Source organism: Alexandromys fortis, unplaced genomic scaffold, assembly GCF_014885135.2.
Source record: "Alexandromys fortis isolate MF-2015 unplaced genomic scaffold, M_Fortis_MF-2015_v1.1 scaffold_6, whole genome shotgun sequence".
In the NCBI taxonomy this organism is placed as follows: Eukaryota; Metazoa; Chordata; class Mammalia; order Rodentia; family Cricetidae; genus Alexandromys; species Alexandromys fortis.
This window is the reverse complement of record NW_026067902.1, coordinates 11,921,608-11,940,197: the sequence shown is the minus strand read 5'-3', so window position 1 is coordinate 11,940,197 and position 18,590 is coordinate 11,921,608.

Genomic DNA, 18,590 nt, shown 5'->3' with positions numbered 1-18,590 from the left:
TTTGTCGTTTGGAGACTTACATACTTAGTTCTTTAGGATAAATACGAAGAGGTGAAATCACTCAGTCGTTAAAATAGGTGGATGTTTAGTTTTAGTAGAAAATTTCTGCTTTTCTAAAATGATTTCCCCAGTTCACACCTCCCCTGGGAAGGTGTGAAGCTTTCAGCTGCTCCTCCTCCTCCTCCTCCTCCTCACCAGTGTTAGTGGCACTGTTCTTTTGTTCTTACCTAGTTTGAAGTATGCTTGATACCTTGTGTCTTTTTGGAGAGGGTGGGGTGAGTAAGAAATTTTTTCAATTGTTTTCATTGCAGTAAAACATAACATAACATTATCTTAACTATTTCTTTCTGTGTGCACATGTACTCGTACGCACATGTATGTATGTGTTCATATACATGGAGGCCAGTGATCTACATCAGATGTCTTTCTCCATGTGTTATTCTTAAAAAACGATTAGAGAGCGGCTACAAACGGTTCCCGGGCGGGCTGGCGGTGCCCGCCATGGGAAAGCGGCTACAAAGGATCCCCGGGCGGCTGGCGGAGGGAACCCGCCATGAGGGCGGCTACAGGAGGGCACGCTTCCTTGGCCCACAGTGGCGGCAGGTAACAGACACGTAAACACAGAAAATAGTCATAAGTATTTATTAAGGAAGGGGGAGAAAGAAAGACAGAGAAAGACAGAGAAGAGATAAAAGGAGAGAGGAGAGATAAAAGGAGAGAGAGACAAAGAAAACGCGTGCGCACGCCAAGGAAGCAGAAAGAGAGAGAGAGAGAGGTCCCAAGATGGCGATGGGCGGGTCAGAGGTTATGGGAGTGGGCGTGGCTAGGGCAGGGACCCAAGAATATCACCATGGCTCTCCATCTTGCTTTTTGAGACCCGATCTCCCACTGAACCCGGAGTTAATAGCATGACTAGTCTCACTAAGCTCCAAGTATCTGTCTGTATCTGCCCCACCAACCACAGACACACAGGTTCTCACACTGTCTTGTCGGGCACCTTACCTGCTGAGCCATGCCCTGCCTCTCTCTGAAAGGGTTTACATATTCAACAGGTACTGAACATGCTAATGATGCGCAGACATTGTCTGCCAGTCTTCAGAACCCCTTTCCATTCGCAAATCCTGACTCTTCAGCCTTTAAACACTGGCTCCCTCCCACCTCCACCAGGACCTCCGTGTAAGAAGAGCCAGACAGCATTGGTTTCCTTGTAACCCGCCTATTTTATGGGGCAGTGTCCTCAAGACTCATCCATGCTGTGTTCTGTGTTAATGACTGGACAGTGCTTTCCTGTATGTCATGTTCCCCGGCTCGTCAGTCTACCGACTGAGAACTGGTTCTCCCAGCTGCCTTGAATCACGCTGCTGTGAAGACAGCAAGGCAAGACAGAAAGATAGGGAGAATGATGGGGCTATGGGATAGAGCCCGGGGTCTGAGATCTGACTGAAGTCTCTCTCCAGCTGAGGCTTAATTCACGGCATTGGCTGACATGGAGACTGAATTTCCTTTATATAGAGGGATTTCTTTTTCTTCCTTTTCTTTTCCTTTTCTCTCTCTTCCTTCCTTCCTTCCTTCCTTCCTTCCTTCCTTCCTTCCTTCCTTCTTTTCTCCTTCCTTCCTTCCTTCCTTTCCCTTCCTTCCTTCCTTCCTTCCTTCCTTCCTTCCTTCCTTCCTTCCTTCCTTCCTTTCTTTCTTTCTCTTTTTCTTTTTTGTGTCAGAGTTTCTCTGTGTAGCTTTGGAGCCTGTCATGGCACTTGCCCTGTAGACCAGACTGGCTCGAACTCACCTGCCTCTGACTCTCACATGCTAGGATTAAAGGTGTGCGCTACCACTGCCGGGCTTATATAGAGGTATTTCAATAATAACATTGAAAACAGCAAAGACTCACACATGATGTTCCTAGATGAAAACTATCGTTTTCCAGGAATCTCACAGACAATGTGGAATTCCCCTCTGTATGCTGTGAATATGTTTTATTACCACTGGTTAATTAAAAAGCTGCTTTGGCCTATGGTAGGGCAGAATAAAGCCAGGTGGGAAATCTGAACAGAGATACATAGAGAGAGCAGGAAGAGTCAAGGAGACACCATTTAGCTGCCGAAGGAGAAAGACACAGGAATCTTATTGGTAAGCCACAGCCTTGTGGCGATACACAGATGAATAGAAATGGGTTAATCTAAGATATAAGAGCTAGTTAGGAATACACCTAAGCTGTTGGTCAAGCAGTGCTATAATTAATAGAGTTTCTGTGTGATTATTTGGGTCTGGGGGACCAGGAAATGAACGAGCAGTCTCCTTCTACACACAGATAGAGCATTTACAGTAAGAGACCAAGTTCTACCCCCCCCCCACACCCTGGTGGTTCCTGCTTATACATTAGCAGACTGTAATTGCATCTGAGACACCTTCAGAGACACTCTATAGTCTCATTTATCCAAAGGAAAGGAGAACTATAGAAGTGGTTCAGCAGCTAACAGCACATAATGCTTTTTCAAAGGACCTGAGTTCAGTTCCCAGCGCCCGCATGGCAGCTCCTAGCACCTACAACTCTAACTCCCAGGGATCCTGCACCCTCTTCTGGCCTCCACGGGCACCTGATTCCTGTGCACATACCTCAACACATGTATATAATTTAAAAATAAGTTTTTAAAGGAGGAACAGAAGAAAACAAATCTCTTAGCAACTATTTAAGATGAAACTTGAAAGCCACCCAAGTGGTTGCTGTGGCACCTGCTAAGACACTTGGCTGTAACTCTTTGAGCCCAAACGCACCCTTGGCTCCGTCTTATTCTCTAACCGAGCGTCCTCTCTGTTCCTAACGACCTTCAGTTCTGCTTCAACTGGCTTCTCTGGAAAGTTTTCCCACTGCGTGCTAAGGATCCGGTTTTGTCTGAGAGGAGGTTACTGAAAAAGAATGTCGGCTGGTGGTGGTGGCAGTTTTGGGCCCCAGGGACTCAGGATGTCAGGCTTGGCAGCAAGTGCTGTTATCTGCGAGCCATGTCGCTGGCCCTCCTTTTGGTTTTACGGGTAAACACCAAAAAGTGGAATACTAATTCATATTTTACTTCCCTTTTATTTTAAATTTTCTTTATTTAGGTATGATCTCATATAGCCCAGGGTGGTCTTGAACTCACTGTGTAGCTGAGGAAGGGCTTGAGTTTCTGCCTCCATCTCTCAATGTTATGGTTATAGGTGTCATCACCCACTCCTAGCTTTATTTTTAATTTTTAAATAATCACCATTACCATTCCAACCCTAGCAGCACTTTTTGTTTATTTGCTTTTTAAACTTACTTAGTTTTAAGAGATTTTATTTTGCTTTTAATTATGGGTGTATCTTAGTCAGTGTTTGATTGCTATGAAAAGACCATGACCACAGCAGCTCTTATAAAAGGAACCATTCATCTGGGGTTCATTTACAGTTTTGGAGGTTTAGTCCACAATCGTCATGGCAGGAAGCATGGCGGAAATGCAGACAGCAAGGTCACAGGGATGTAGCTGAGGGTGCCACACCTGGATCCACAGGCAGCAGGGAGAGAGGGGGGGGGGAGAGAGAGAGAGAGAGAGAGAGAGAGAGAGAGAGAGAGAGAGAGATTTGGCCTGAGTTGGGCTCTTGAAACCCCTAGTAACTCATTTCCCTCAACAAGGCCACACCTCCTAATCCTTTCAAATAGTATCACCCCCTAAGCATGTAAATATATGAGCCCGTTCTTGTTCAAGTGCTTATGGCGAACAGAAGTGTCAGACCTTTGGAACTGGAGTTCTAGACGGTCGTGAGCCTCCCAACGTGGATGCTGGGAAAGTGGACTCGAGTCCTCTGTAAGAGCAGTCAGTGCTCTTAGCCACTGAGCTACCTCTCCAGGCCCTGTTGGGTTTTCGAGATGGGGTCTATTAAGAAGCCTAGGCTGGCTTCTGATCTGACTTGTGGCACTCCTCCTGCCTTTGTCTCTGCAGTGCTAGGATTACAGATGTGTACAGATGTGGGTCACAAGACCGGGCAGTTGCGCTAGCACCACATTCTCTGCAGAAGTGAGCAGGTGTTCAAGCTATTTTCTGTTTATTTTTAAAAAAACAAGAACCGGGCTGGAGAGATGGCTCAGAGGTTAAAAGAACTGACTGCTGTTCTGAAGGTCCTGAGTTCAATTCCCAGCAACCACATGATGGCTCACACCCATCTATAATTAGATCTGGTGCCAAGAACACTATATACATAATAAATAAATTTAAAAAAAAAAAAAAAACAAGAACCATCCAGTGGACTTTAATTTGTACTTTTCTGGGGCTCGGACCTGGCCAAGCCTTTAACTCATGTAAAAAAAAAATGTGTTTTCACATTATTGATTTGTGGCAATTTGCGATATTGGCTGTGAGCCATAAGGAAAGGTGTTTTCTATTGGTGTAAATGAACACAACATGAAGTTAACCTCTTAGGGTATATAAACTGGGATGTTGGCTCAGTGGGAACAGTACTTGCTAGGCAAGCGTGAGGACCCGAGTTCGGATCCCAAGCACCCGCACAAACACCTGGTGTGGCTGTGAGGGTGCCTGTCATGCAGCATTGGTGGGGTGGGGACTAGTGCATTCTGGGAGCTCACTGGCGGGCCAGCCTGCGTGGCTGAAACTGTGAACTTCAGGTTCAGTAGGAGACCTTGCCTCAAAAAAGGTGGAATATACCCAGGGTTGACCTTGGGCTTCTATAAGTGCCTGCACAGGTGTGTACACATCCAAGTATCTCATACACACTCCCCACACACTCCCCACACCCACACCACACACACCCACACCTCCCCCACCACACACCACACACACACTATACACACCACACACACACTATACACACCACACACACAGACACACATCACACAGAGACATACTACATACACACACATACCACACATACAGACACATCACACACAGACATACCACACACACAAACATACCACACACACAGACACATCACACACAGACATACCACACACAGACATACCACACACAGACATACCACACACACAGACACACCACACATACAGACACACAGACACAGACACACACACACACACACTGTCCATGCAATGCATGGTGCCGTCACAGAGCTGTGTAACATCCACCACAACATTTCGGTTGCTGTGGGGAGTGCTAGGGGTTGAATACAGACAGGGCCTTGTGCGCGCTAAGTACATGTTCTACTGCTGAGATCCCTGTTCAGCCTCCGCATTTGCATTCTTAATGTATGAGTGTTCCAATCGCTTAGACAGGACTCCAAAAGCAATGCATGAGCTCCTGGGCCTGGATTCTCCAATTTCTGGGTGTATGTCTGATCCAGGAAGCTGCCAATGTCCCAAATGGTTCTGTCCCCACTAGGTCTCAGTCTGCAGGACCCTTCCTTGAGGAGGCTGGCTGTGGGGTGACTACGGCTGCTGGGCAATGGCTTCTCTGCAGGGCACATTTCCTGGGCTAATTGCTCCTACGAGGCTTCAGTGATGTCCTCTGTGCCTGCCATGAGCAAATGTCATTATGGGTCCTCTCCCCCTTGGCTTTCAGACACTGACAATTGAATTACAGTGGTCCATCCATCCTTTGGGCTGGCAGCTCCCTCAGCTATCCCCTGAGCAGGCTGAGGTCCTTCCTAGTGCCCCTCACCTGCAGAGAGGTGAGGGTGGAGCCCTGGGGATGGACTGGATGGAGGAGGAGAACCCTGGAGGGACTGCAGGGACTCAGAGTGGAGTCACAGCAACAGACTGGGTGTCCTCCTCCTACCTCCCCATTGTCCTCCTTTTCTGTGGCCTTATCTCCTTGTAGCCCAGCCTTGCCTGGGGCACTTCCCTGATTATAGCCAGTTGGTGGCTCCTTGCTGCCCACATGACAAAGCCCAGGCACTAGCCTAGCAGTCTGCCCAGTCCTCCTGTGTGGGCAGGCAGTAGCTCGGGTCCTAGCATTGTTGGGGTCCTTCCCTGGGTTGCCTTCATCTAGGGATGAGTCAGCTGGTAAAGACAGTCTGGCAAGATACATGCCACTTCTATCTGACAGATGAAAGTCTCCCACACATGGTCCCCCTCAGTTTCCCTTGTGCTGGGTCCTTAAAGGCCACAGGCTAAAAATGACAGCACCAGAGGAGACATGGATCCTGGGTTGCTGTGTAGCTGTTTGGACGCAGCCTGGACTATGGGAGAATATGAAAGCATTTCTGCTTGATTGCAGAGATCTGGGGACTCTGTTATAGTAGTTAGGGTACCCCAAATTACGGAAATCTTTGGTACCCAAAAGTGGTATCTAAGGTAATGAGCATCTCAAAGCAAAGTGAGATGGTAGCCCTTGTAGAATTACAGGAAAGGTGGAACAAGGAGGGGGCCCCTGGCCCCTGGCACTTGGCCAGCTGTTCTGCAGAAGTTTGCTCTGGACTGAACACGACCAGGGCCTTTGGAAGCAAAGCAGCTGTGCTGACCTGGACAATGCCTTGGGGAGAGGGGGCCGATCACCATTTCCTCACAGAGGGTCAGGAGACTCCAGCTGCCACTGGATGAGGCAAAAACAATGGACTGGGCTAGGTTTCCCAGCGGTGCAGCTGTGATTCACCCACAATCCTTGTAACTCCAGTAAACCCATCAGTTCACCGAGCTAGACAGAGGCAGAATTCTTTCTTTGGGTCATTGGTGCCCTTTCTATGTCAGGTGAACAGAGAGATATCTTTCTAAGTCTATCTAGGAAAAGTCACAGGACACCAGCTCTCGGCATGGGAAGCTATTTGATGTCAGCTGTAGGCTTTTGTGACATCCATCCTTCTCCTTCCCCCCTTCCCTCTGCTCCCTTCTCTTCCCCTCGGCTCCTAGTCTCCTTTTCTTCTGTTTGGAGACAGGGTCCTGCTATGTAGCCTCAAACCTGCCATTCACCTGCTCCAGTCTTCTGAGTGCTGGGGTTTACTGGAATGTGTCACCATACCTGGGATCTACCTGGATTTTTTTTTTCTCTGCCCTTTCTATTTGGGACCCATTCATTCAAGGCTCATCAGAAGCTGAGGTCTTTGCTGAATCTCTAGCCCCCGGAACCTTGCTCCTAGGATCTGTGGTCCAAGACCCCATTCTGCATGGACTTCCACTGCTGTGCCTTTCTCAGTATTCTGTCTGTCTGTCCTGTCTCTTCGATACCAGTTGCCACCAGCAGCCAGCATAAAGCCAAACAAGATAAATAGTTCTTTTATCTGCAGATGAGACATGCCACGTTTGCTTCAGGCTGAGCCTAGCAGCATGGAATGGGCCAAGGCTCTGAAGGTGGGAAAGACAGCCCGAGACTCATACAGAACCTTGCCCCACCTCAGGAGACTCACACTTTTATTGCTACCCATGGCACTCCTCTGCCCTCCTGGTCTCTCTCTGGGGCTCAAGGACTGTAGTTGTTAAGGCGAACTGTCACCAAGTGAAACCTCAGGGGAAGTCTGGAGTCTGGCTACCTTAGCTGCTCCCTGGAGTCGTTCTCAGTGGAATGACAGGAAACCACCAGACAGCGTGGGGTTGTCATGCCAGAGCCCAGATGTAAGCCAGCTCTCCTATGGCCCCTTCTTTCTCTACCCCCCTTCCCTCTGCCATGGCCTTCTCTAGAGGGTCTTCCCTGTGCATCTGTTAGGAGTGTGGGCTTTGCCCCTTTTGGCCTCTGTGAAGGATGGACTCAGATGAGGAACCAGAAGGCTCATAGGGAAACACCCCTGCCGACACCCAGGGGGCCTAGGCGGAACGGGGTGGGGAAAGGTAGGAGCTCAGCCAATGTGACAAAGGGACATATTTTTTGAGGTTCTTGATCTGGGGAGGTTTGGAGTTTGTAAAAACACAGGAGTAGAGTTGAAGCAAGCTGGGCCAGGCCTGACCCAGTCAGAGAAAAGGATCCTGCTGGCCCTGTGAGGCCATTGTTTTAGCTCCCAGAACAGTCTGGAAAGAAGAGTCCAGCAAGACCATAAGGTGACACCACCACTTCTGCTGCCTTCACCAAATTTCTGCCTCACAGGAGGGCCGGAGAGCAGGAGAGGATGGGGGTATGTGTGGGGGTCAATTCAGTTTCTCCAGGATGCCCTGAATCCGGTCAACCCCCCTCTCAGACTGGTTGAGGGGCCTCTGTAGTGTGGCCATGCAGGAACACACACCCCTAGTTCACCATGGTTCCTGGAAGTTACACCATGGGAGTTCTACCTTCTGGGGACCCCACCTTAGAGGCAGCCTGAGGAATAGTCTCAGTCCTGTGGCTTCCGGTCCTCAGTTCCTCCTGTCCTATGGAGGTAACTTACAGCCTGCAGGTAACCCATACCCACAGACCACACGCTGAAGGCCTTTCCTATCTGTGTGACATTCTTTTTTTTTTTTTTTTTTTTTTTGGTTTTTCGAGACAGGGTTTCTCTGTGGTTTTTTTTTGGAGCCTGTCCTGGAACTAGCTCTTGTAGACCAGGCTGGCCTCGAACTCACAGAGATCCGCCTGCCCCTGCCTCCCGAGTGCTGGGATTAAAGGCGTGCGCCACCACCGCCCGGCCCCTGTGTGACATTCTTATGCTGCCATGAGGGAGACACAAAGATGGCCTAGCAGCCTTGACATTTCTCCAGCCCCACGGGCCATGTGTTTAAAATCACAGCTCCCCGTCCCATTCGGCTCCAGGTGCTACCTTTCAGCCAACATAGCAGCAATGTCTCCCTGCGTTGCTGGTGTTTCCAGGTCCCGGGGAGAAGAACCAGCTGCAGTCATCACTCAGAGAGCTCTCGGGTTGCTGGAAACTCAGCTGGCTTCCGTTTCCCACCCTGACAGGAGAGGCTGCGCCGAACCTCTGCTGAATCTACAACTTTTCCCTCCCAGGGTCGTCTCTTCCACTGGGGTGGCTTTTAGGGTAACTCCTAGGACCAGGGATGCGGCTCAAATGCCTGAACCCTGGGGACTGCACAGACGAGGTGGTGATGGTGTAGGAAACTATCTGCTCCCCACTTCCTACAAGTAAGGCCACTGAGGTCACAGAGAAGAGGTGACCCATGGGAATGAAGCGCAGCAGGTCAGGCACCTCTGTGGGCTCTTCCACACACATGATGCACATATACACACCCAGGCTCACACACATAAATGTATAATAAAATAAATATTTAAAAAAAAATCTTATGCCAGATGTGGTAGCGCATACCTATAATCTTAGCCCTTGAGAGACAGAGGCATGAAGATCGGAAGTTCCAGGTTAGCTTTGGCGACCTTAGAAGTTTAAGGCTAACCTGGCCGGTATGAAACCCTGTCTCAAACATCAAAACAAAATAAAACAAAATATATTGTGATAGAGAACACCTGCCTTGCAAACTCCGAATTTCAAGAGCTGAGGCTGTGGTTCAGTGACAGAGCCTTTGTGGTTCAGTGCATGAGGCCCTGGCTGGGTCCAGTCCCCAGGGCTGCTAAACAACACAGACGAACAAAGACAAAGCCAACCAAGCACTACAAACTCCAACGGCTTTCAAAATTATTCAGAGTAACATGATTAGCACACCTGATGTTCAAATATTGTCATCATGTACTCTGAGAACACTAAGATGTCCTAATCCACTGTGACCCCACTTTCAGTTGACAATTGTCTTGTGTGAAGATCCCACTACTGGATAGAGTCAGGATGCAGGTGGGCACGAATCTGGGGACATGCTGTCAACCCATCACAAACAGGAAGTGTGTTAAAGACGTCTAAGCGGGGGTCATGGAGCACAGTCGCAGGATGTCTGCCTAGCATGCACAAGGTCTGGGTTCGATCCTTCATATCATAAAAACAAACCAAACCTAAACCATAACAAAACAACAAAGGGCTATGTAGTGGCTTGGGTTTTTTTTTTTTTAATTTTTTTTATTTTGTTTTGTTTTGTCAATAACATTAGCTTGGATCATTGAGGAAAGAGGGAACCTCAGGTAAGAAAATGCCTCCATCTTATTGGCCTGTAGGCAGGTCTGTGAGGGCATTTTCTTGATTAATAGTTGAGGTGGGAGGGCCTGGTCCACTATGGGCAGTACCACCCCTGGGTAAGTGGTCCTGGATTGCACACACACACACACACAAAAAGCAGACTGAGCAAGCCATGGAGACAAACCAGTAAACTGTGTTCCTCCATGGCCTCTGCCTCTGTTCCTACCTTGAGTTCCTGCCCTGACTTCCCTTCGTGATGAATGAAGGCTGAAACAAACCCTTTCCTCCCCAAGTTGCTTTTAGTCGTGGCCTTTATCAAAGCCATAGGAAGTAAAAACAGGACAGAAATTGGTCCCGGGATGTAGGCAATCGCTGTGACAGACCTGACCATATTATTTTGGAGAGCACTGTGGAAATGTTTAGAATTTTAGGCTGGAAAATCCATTAATGCTCCAAACCTAGTGGGATGCGTTGTAGAAGCTTGGGAGATGAGAATGCGGGGAGCAGGGCAGATGATGGGGGCCTGGCCTGGGAAGTTTCAGTCTCTCAGATGCTATTGGGGCTGTTCATGTGGTGCAGTGGCATTTCAATTGTATTTAATAGATAAAGCTTGCCTGGGGATCGGAGAGTAAAACAGCCCCACTGATCAGCCCTACAGCCAGGCGGTGGTAACACACACATTTAATCCCAGTAGCCATACTAGTTGCCATAGAAACTGGGCAGTGCACACATTTAATCCCAGTGGTGCACACCTTTAAACCCAGAACTAGAGAGGGTTATAAAATGGGAGGAGACAACTCTCAGACACAGTCTCATTCTGAGATTCCTGGCAGCAGGATCGCCATTTCGGACTGAGGTTGAGGTAAGAGCCAGCCGCTGGCTGCTTTGCTGTTCAGATCTTCAGGTTGAACCCCAGTTTCTCTCTCTCTCTGAGTTTTTATTAATCGTGCTTCAATGTGGTATTTTGTATTAAAAATATGTGGTTTCTGGACTGGGAATGGTGGCACACATCTTTAGTTCCAGCACTTGAAGGACAGAGGCAGGCGGATAGATTCCTGTGAGTTTGAGGCCAGCTTGGTCTAGCAAGTTCTAGATCAGCCAGGGCGATGAAGAAGTGACTCTGTCTCAAACAAACGAACAAAAAAACCATCAAAGCCTGCAGTTCTCATCTCAGGTGGGGCTGAACAATCAGCTGTGATTACCAAGAGACCAGCACCACTGAGACGAGACCTCTGCTTTGCTGCGACCAACGGGCTGGTAGCCAGGGCCAAGAAATCAATTGTGATTAGTAGAGACCAGCGTCATTGAACTGAACATCTGGAAGGTACTTCCTCAGAGTCAGTGAACAGAAACTCCAGAGTCAGTGGTCCAGAGGGAGCTGGCAGTCGAATGGGGCCATGTCTAAGAGTCTCCCAGGTGGTGCTGGTATTGGCAGCACACGAGCTGCAGGATTGGCAGGATCATGGAGAGCTGCCGAGGCTTAGCACTGTGAGGGCCAGGCGAGGCCCGTGGGGAAGGTGCAGCCTCAGCTGCGGTGGAGGCCCAGGATTGGAGGGAGTCACAGAGAGAGGCTGAGGCCTGTCAACATGTGGCAGGGTCAGAGTCCCTGGAAATGGCCCAAGGAGGCATCGGTGAAGGTGCAGACTCAGCTGCAGCGGAGAATATTGGAGCCTCGAGGACTGTGGGCTGACTACCCAGAGCAGCATCAGGTGTGGGGTGGAGCGGCCCGAGCCTACAAGGGAAACTGTGTGTGTTGTGGTGGCAGAGCCAGAGAAGTGTGGCTGCTCAAGCCCTTCAGGGCCCAGGAGATCATGAGTGAGACCCAGAGATGTACACTGGGTTATTTACACCGAGAGACTTTGGCTTTGCTTTGATTGTGACTGTGTTCCCCTTCTTCCCCCATGGAAGAAGTAAGTAATTTGTTTTTAATTTTATAGAAGTCCACAGTTGCAAGGCTTAGGGTTTTCTAGATGCTGGATAATTTAAAGTGCCTGAATGTTTTAAAGAGTGGGATTTTTAAAGTTGGGCTATGTTTCAACTATGTGATATTTACTCGAGATCTTGGAGATAAAAAAAGAATTGTCTTGGTTTAATAATGATGTATTTGTATGTCAGGTTGCAAGGGGTTAATTGTGATGGAAGTATAAACCTTAATTAGAAAATGCCTCCATCAGATTGGCCTGTAGGCAAGTCTGTAGGGCATTTCCTTAATTAATGATTGATGTGGGTGGGCCCAGCTCTCCGTGGGTGGTGCCCCCTCTGAGCAGATAGTCTTGTGTAAGAAAAGGAAGATGAGCAAGCCAGGGAGTAAGTAGTGTTCTTCCATGGCCTCTATCTCAGTTCCTGCCTTGAGTTCCCGCCCTGACTTCCCTTCACGATGGACTAGAAGCTGTAAACTGAAAACAAACCATTTCCTCCCCAAATTGCTTTTGGTCATGATTTTTTTTTATCACAGCAAAGGGAGAAAGCGAGGGCCGAGCCCTAAGCGGCAGTGAGCGCGTGCCAGGATAGCTGCTTTAGTTGTTGCATGTTCAAATTCTTCCCTGACGGTTGTTGCGTTTAAAGGGAAATTCTGTAGTTAGAACCTTATTGTTACAGTTCACACTGTCTACGGAAATTCACGAGAATAAACTTACCCTGACTGTTATGTGTGTGAGTGGGACCCAGGGAGTAGTGACATCGGGATGGATGGTGCTGACGTAGCCACAGTGGACACGGTTACAGTGGATCCTCCATTGTGGCTTTAGTTTTCTGATTGCTATGGTCAAGCCCCTGACTCAAGCAGTTTAGGGGAGAAAGGGTTTGCTCTGTTACAACTGGAGGAGACACAATCCATCACAGCAGGGAAGGTAAGACAGGCAGCCACATTGCTTCAGCAGACAGGAAGCAGAGAGAGGGATGGAGGTGCTCAGCCCACTCTCCCCTTTTTATTCAATCCTGGGTCAGTGGGATAACACCCATATTTAGAGACGATCTTCTCAGCTCGATGCACCAAGTCTAGGAACACCCTCCAAGGCATGCCCTGGGGTTTGTCTTCTAGCTGACGTTGGTTTCTGTCAAGTTGGCAGTATCAATCATCATGGATTCTTTTGATTGGTTGGTATCCCTGCCACTCTGGTCATTATGTATTTTGGAACTCTCATAATTGCTTTTCTAGGATTTTCAGAAACAAAGCACCATGGGCTAAGGTGGTGCTCAGAACATTTCTTTTTCACAATTCTGGAAGTGGGGAGAATGAGACTGTATGTGTGTGTGTGTGGGTGGGGGGATTGGCTTCATCCATAGCCCCTCTTCTCCATCCATAATTTCCCAATGTCCATCCTATAGCTGTGTCTGTGTTCTTGTCTCTGCTCAGCAGGATTCTAGGTCCACTGGTTTCAGGGCCACCCAAATGATCTCACTGGAACTCAACTCAGTTTAACTTTTAGTGTGTGTGTGTGTGTGTGTGTGTGTGTGTGTGTGTGTGTGTGTGTGTGTGTGTGTGACTGTATGCTTACCATGTGGATGCCCCCAGAGGCCAGAAGAGGGTGTCAGATCCCTTGGAGCTGGAGCTGCAGGCAGTTATGAGCCACCCAACAGGGGTGCAGGAGAGCATTCTCAAAGGCTCTGCCACTGCTCTAGCATAAGCCTTGCTCCAGCACAAGGAAGGCCACAGACATGTCCAGGGCCCCGAGGCCCATAGGAACAGTGAGGCAGGCAGTGGCTCGGCAGTCAGGATTCCAGTGGAGCAGAGCGTGAGCAGGCCCTAATTGCGCACTCCTGAGGCAGGGCTGGGCCTGGGAGGGCTTGGAAGACTTAGCTTTCTGCGTGCCTGTCCGCTGAGGTCTGGCTCCAGACTGGGACAGCCAGAGCTCTTGAGTCAGCTCTGAAGTTCTGTCCCCAGTGAAGGGTAGGGGCCCTGGCCCCTGGAAGCAGGTCAAGGCTTGTGGATGCTCAGAAATGTGTAGTCGAGAGTGTCTTCTTGGTCCATGGCCTCTGGCTGGCCAGCTCTGGCGCCAGTCCTGACATCTCCTCCTCCCTGCAAAGCCCCATTGGAGGCCAATGACTGAGCAGACTTTGCTGAAGGCTGAGCTGGGGCCGGGAGGGACGGGGATCGCTACAAGTGCCTGGCAGCTTCCATATGCTCTGCCTCATAATTAGAGTGACATTGTGCAGTGCTGGCCAGGAGACTGGTGTTGACCCAGGGTATGGGGGCCTCCTTAGGGCTTCTAAGCCAACAGTGGCAGTTCCAGAGCTGTGTGAGAGGCTGCGGGCTCTGGGAGCCCCTTCCACGTGGCATGGCCCCGGGCAAGCTGCTGTCTTTCTCTTTACCAAAGCAATGAGGTCAGGGGTGGTCCTTGCTTGGGGCACAGGTGCCCCTTTGTAAATTTCAAAGCATGCTGGCGTGGGAGGTGGCGAGAACAGTCTGCAGAAACGAGTTCATTGAAGTCACTTCGTGCTAATGGAAAACACAGGTTCCACTTGGTTCTTTGCTTGGGCTGCAATAACTCAGGGAACCTGAGCTCAAAACCCTTTCATGGTGGAACACATCTGTAATCCTAGCTCTGGGGAAGTAGAGGCAGGAGGACCACAAGTTAACATAGCAGACACATTCCCAGCACCACAGAAGTCAAAACGCACACATTTGGGGCCAGCCCATTGTATCTCTTTCTGTTCAGAACTCCCTTAGTCCCCTAGAGTTGCAGCATGACCTCTGAACCCAATTCCCTTGTTCAGCATTCAAGGCCTTCCAAGATCTGTCCTGAAACACTTGGGTTGTTTTCTCACATGCTACGGGAATCTACTACCAAATTCTTTCCCCCTTCCCCACACTTCAGCCTTCTGCTCTCCTCATGGAATTTCCTCAGAAGCTCGCCATTGTTCCAGGCTATCCAATACCTAGGGGACAGATATTTCTCTCAAGCCCACTCTGGAGAGTGTCTCCCTCTTACATCTAGAGATAACAATACTAGCCATATAGCTGTCATGTTTCCGGCTATGTCCTCGTGGGAGTCCCCAGCAATGCCCTAGGGTTGCCGGTTGGGCCACCCAGGTTTCCAGGTCATACCATCTTTACTGCTGGTGACAGCAAGGGTGTGCGTAGCCCTAACAGTGTCCGCTGAGCTCAGGACGAGGGATTGGAGAGCTGTAGTTAGAGCCAGCCGGCGAGGGGACAGCGGCCAAGGCCACCAGGACCTGCTGCTTTTTCTTGGGAACCTGCTTCCAGAAATCATCTCAGCTCTGGGTCCTTCTCTTAGCTGGACTAGGGTGAGCCTGAGATCTCCCCTCCCCCACCACCTCACGCCACACTAGCCAGTACACAGGCTGGGAGCCTGCAAAGACTCTGCTGCTTTGGATGACCTCGTGAGAAGGCTGTCACTGTATGATAACCCCAGGAAGCAGAGCAACCATGAGCCAGGCAGTGCCTCTCTACAGACAACAGACACAGTAGGAGGGCAGCATCTCTGGGACGCCTTCTCACGGCAAGGGCCAGCTCTCAGTGCCCTTGCTTGCAAACACTCGAAGACACAGGCCAAGGCCCCTTGCCCAGGGTCACAAAGTCAGTAATAGGATTGGCTAGAATTCAAGATCTCAGGGCCCTGGGCAGATCCTGGAGGCTGGGTTTTCCCACTCTGTGACCCCTCTCAGAAAACATGCTGGGTGGGAACCCTGGCTATCTGTAGCCCTCCAAGTAGCACAGGAGAAGGCTGAGTTCGTCCCAGGCATGCTTCCCACCAGTATCTGGTGGGGCACTGGTACTTGGATCAGCTCTATCCAGCTCTCCTGTTCTGGGGCTCCATCCATGACACTACCACTCAGTGAGCACCCAGGAGACAGCCACTCCCATCCTTCCGGAATGGGAGCCCACTGCCATCCTTTATGTTTCCAGGTAGGGAAGGGGGAGGCTGGAAGGCCGTGATGTCTTGCAGTCTGGCTCTCAGTGAGACCCACAGAGGAAACCGGAGTTCATGTGGGCTCCATTTTGTCCTTTTGTCAGGGCCTGTTTCCAGCACCGACCAGACGCCAGCAGCCCTCCCCACACCCCTGCCCCCGACACACCAGTGACAAAGTCCTCATGTTCTCAAGCTGCCTCCAGAGTGTCACAGAGTGGCCTTGTCCAGCCTCAAAATCATCTAAAGAAAACCATCATACTGTCCTGTCCTCAGGCATCCCCGCCCCAACTTTCTCACCTCAGACCATTCTGATAGTTCCCCAGGGTGGGACTAGTCACTGCTAGTTACAGTATGTAGTCTTGCAGCCAAATGGTAGGGTATTCAATCATGAGCATCTGAGACAAGGTGTGGACAGTGACTTGTTTTGGCCATTGGTATTCGTGCAGAAGTACTGCCAGCCATTTAGGTCTCTTTAGAAGGTATTACCATATTGCTTTGCCAATCCCTTTTTTCTTCCGCTGTGTTTATTTATTTACTTATTTATTTAAACAATCTTTCTATGTATATTGGCTTTGAACTCATGGCGATCTTCTTGCTTCAGCCTTCTGAGTAGTTCAATCCCCTCTCTGGATCCTTCGGTTTTAGAGTAGGATGTTCTGAATAAAAGCATCACTGTCACCTTGGATCCCAGGATAAAGATGACATGTATCAAGGTTGTAGCTAAACCTCCACCATGGGAACATGAAGCATGAGAGAGAAGCCAGTGGTATTTGGAGATCTTTTGTTATTGAAGCAAAACTTAGTTTATCCTGACTGATGCATGCTTACCTGTCAGTGTCTCTTCTGAAAAGGAAGTGAGGCAAGTAGAGAAGGAAGTCTTGCCCTTGTGTTCTGGAACTTTCCATTCAGTCAGCATCCCTTAGAGCTGTAACCTGCCCCTCACTCACAAGAACAACTGCTAAAGAGACCCACAGCCAAACATTGGGCAGAGCTCAGGGGATCCAGCAGAAGAGGGGGAGGAAGGATTGTAGGAGCCAGTGGGGTCAGAGGCACCACAGGAAAGCCCTTAGAGCCCACTGACCTGGGCTCATAGCAGCCCATGGAGACTGAACAGACAGTCAGAGCCTGCTTAGGACTGACCTATGTATTGCAGTTGGGCGACTTGGTTTTCTTGTGGGACTCCTGGCAGTGGAAGCAGGGGCTGTATCTGTCTCTGTTGCCTGCATTTGGGACCCATCCCTCCAGCCTTAATGAAAGGCGGGGGGGGGGGTACCTATTCTCACTTCAGATGTGCCCTGGCAGGCTGATATACATGGGAGAGCCACCTTTATCTGAATAGAAACAGAGGAGGAGGAAGGAAAGGGGGAAGGTGAGGTGGGAGGAGGAACTGGGGAGAGAAGAGGGAGGGAAAACTTTGGTTGGGATGTAAAAGCAAAAATAAAATAAAATGAACAAAACAAACAAACAAAAACCAATTGCCAGCACCCCTTTCTCATTCCCTCTGTAGACAAAGAGACATCTCTGCTTGAGCCAGGGTGTCTGTTCACCCCAACTCTTCTCCCCAGCTAAGTTTTTCAAACACTTTATTATAACATTTTCAAGTACACCGAGGTTGAAAGAAGGCTGAGGGAAGCTTAGTGGCAGAGCACTGTGCAGACAAGTAGAAGGCCCTGAATCCCATCTGGCATCACCAAAGAGTGTGTTCGGCAGCACATGTGACTGGAGTTGGAGTTAATCACTAGACTATCCTGAATCCACAATCCTGATAGTGTCAAATGTGAGAGATGACAGAGAGCCACAGGAACTTTGGGCATGGCTGGCAGGGAGTGCAAAACAGCACAGCCACTTTGGAAGCAGTTTGGTACATTCTAGAAAGCTAAGGATGCCTTTCCACCTGTCCAGCATGGTTCTCCGGTATTGACCTGAATGAGCTGAACACTAGTGCCTGGGGACATTCAGAGCTGACGTCTTCGCGAACGGCAGAACTTGGATACAACTGGATGTTCTGCGGTGAGTGAACGTGGTGGCTCAGGCAGTGGTGGGTCGTGTCGTAGCTCACCTCTGTTGTCAGCTTGACTCAAGACACACATCTAGGTGTGCCTGTGAGGGTGTCTGCAGAGAGACAGAGCTGACGGAGCTGAGGAGGGAAGGCCCTCCCTGAACATGGGTGGCACCATTCTGTGGTCTAGGTTTCATAATGAATAGAATGAGAAGGACTGAGAAGGCTTGGTGAGCCCCCCTCTACTCCCTGTTCCCTGCTCCCCAACTGGATGCCTTGCAATTGGGTATCTCACCCTCTCTCTCTATGCTTATGTATGTGTATCTGTGAACCTGCTTCTTTGTGTTGTTTGTATATATGTCTCTGTCTCGTGTGTGTGTGTGTGTGTGTGTGTGTGTGTGTGTGTGTGTTCAGTGTCGGGGAACAAGTCAGGGCCCTGAGATATCTGGGCAAGCTCTCTACTCTGAGCCACATTCACAGTCAGACATACGGGGAACTTAAGAGCATTCGATTGTCTAGAAAGGCTACACCCTGGGAGTCTAGCTCTGGTATTCTGGAAGGAGCAGAACTAGAGAGAACTAGAAAGACCAATGGTTTTCGGGCAGAGGGACGAGTCGAGGGCATTGTAGGGCCATGAAATTACCTGCTGATGCTGTAACAGTGGGTGTGTGCCACTGTGAATTTGTCAAAATCCACAGCACCAAGAGTGATGTGGCACACTCTGGACTTTACTTGATGGTGACATGATTATGGCTGCTGTGTCCCAGGGAAGCCCCACTCTGGTGGAATGCTCCTGGAGAGGAAGGTTGTCAGGGAAACGGAGGGCC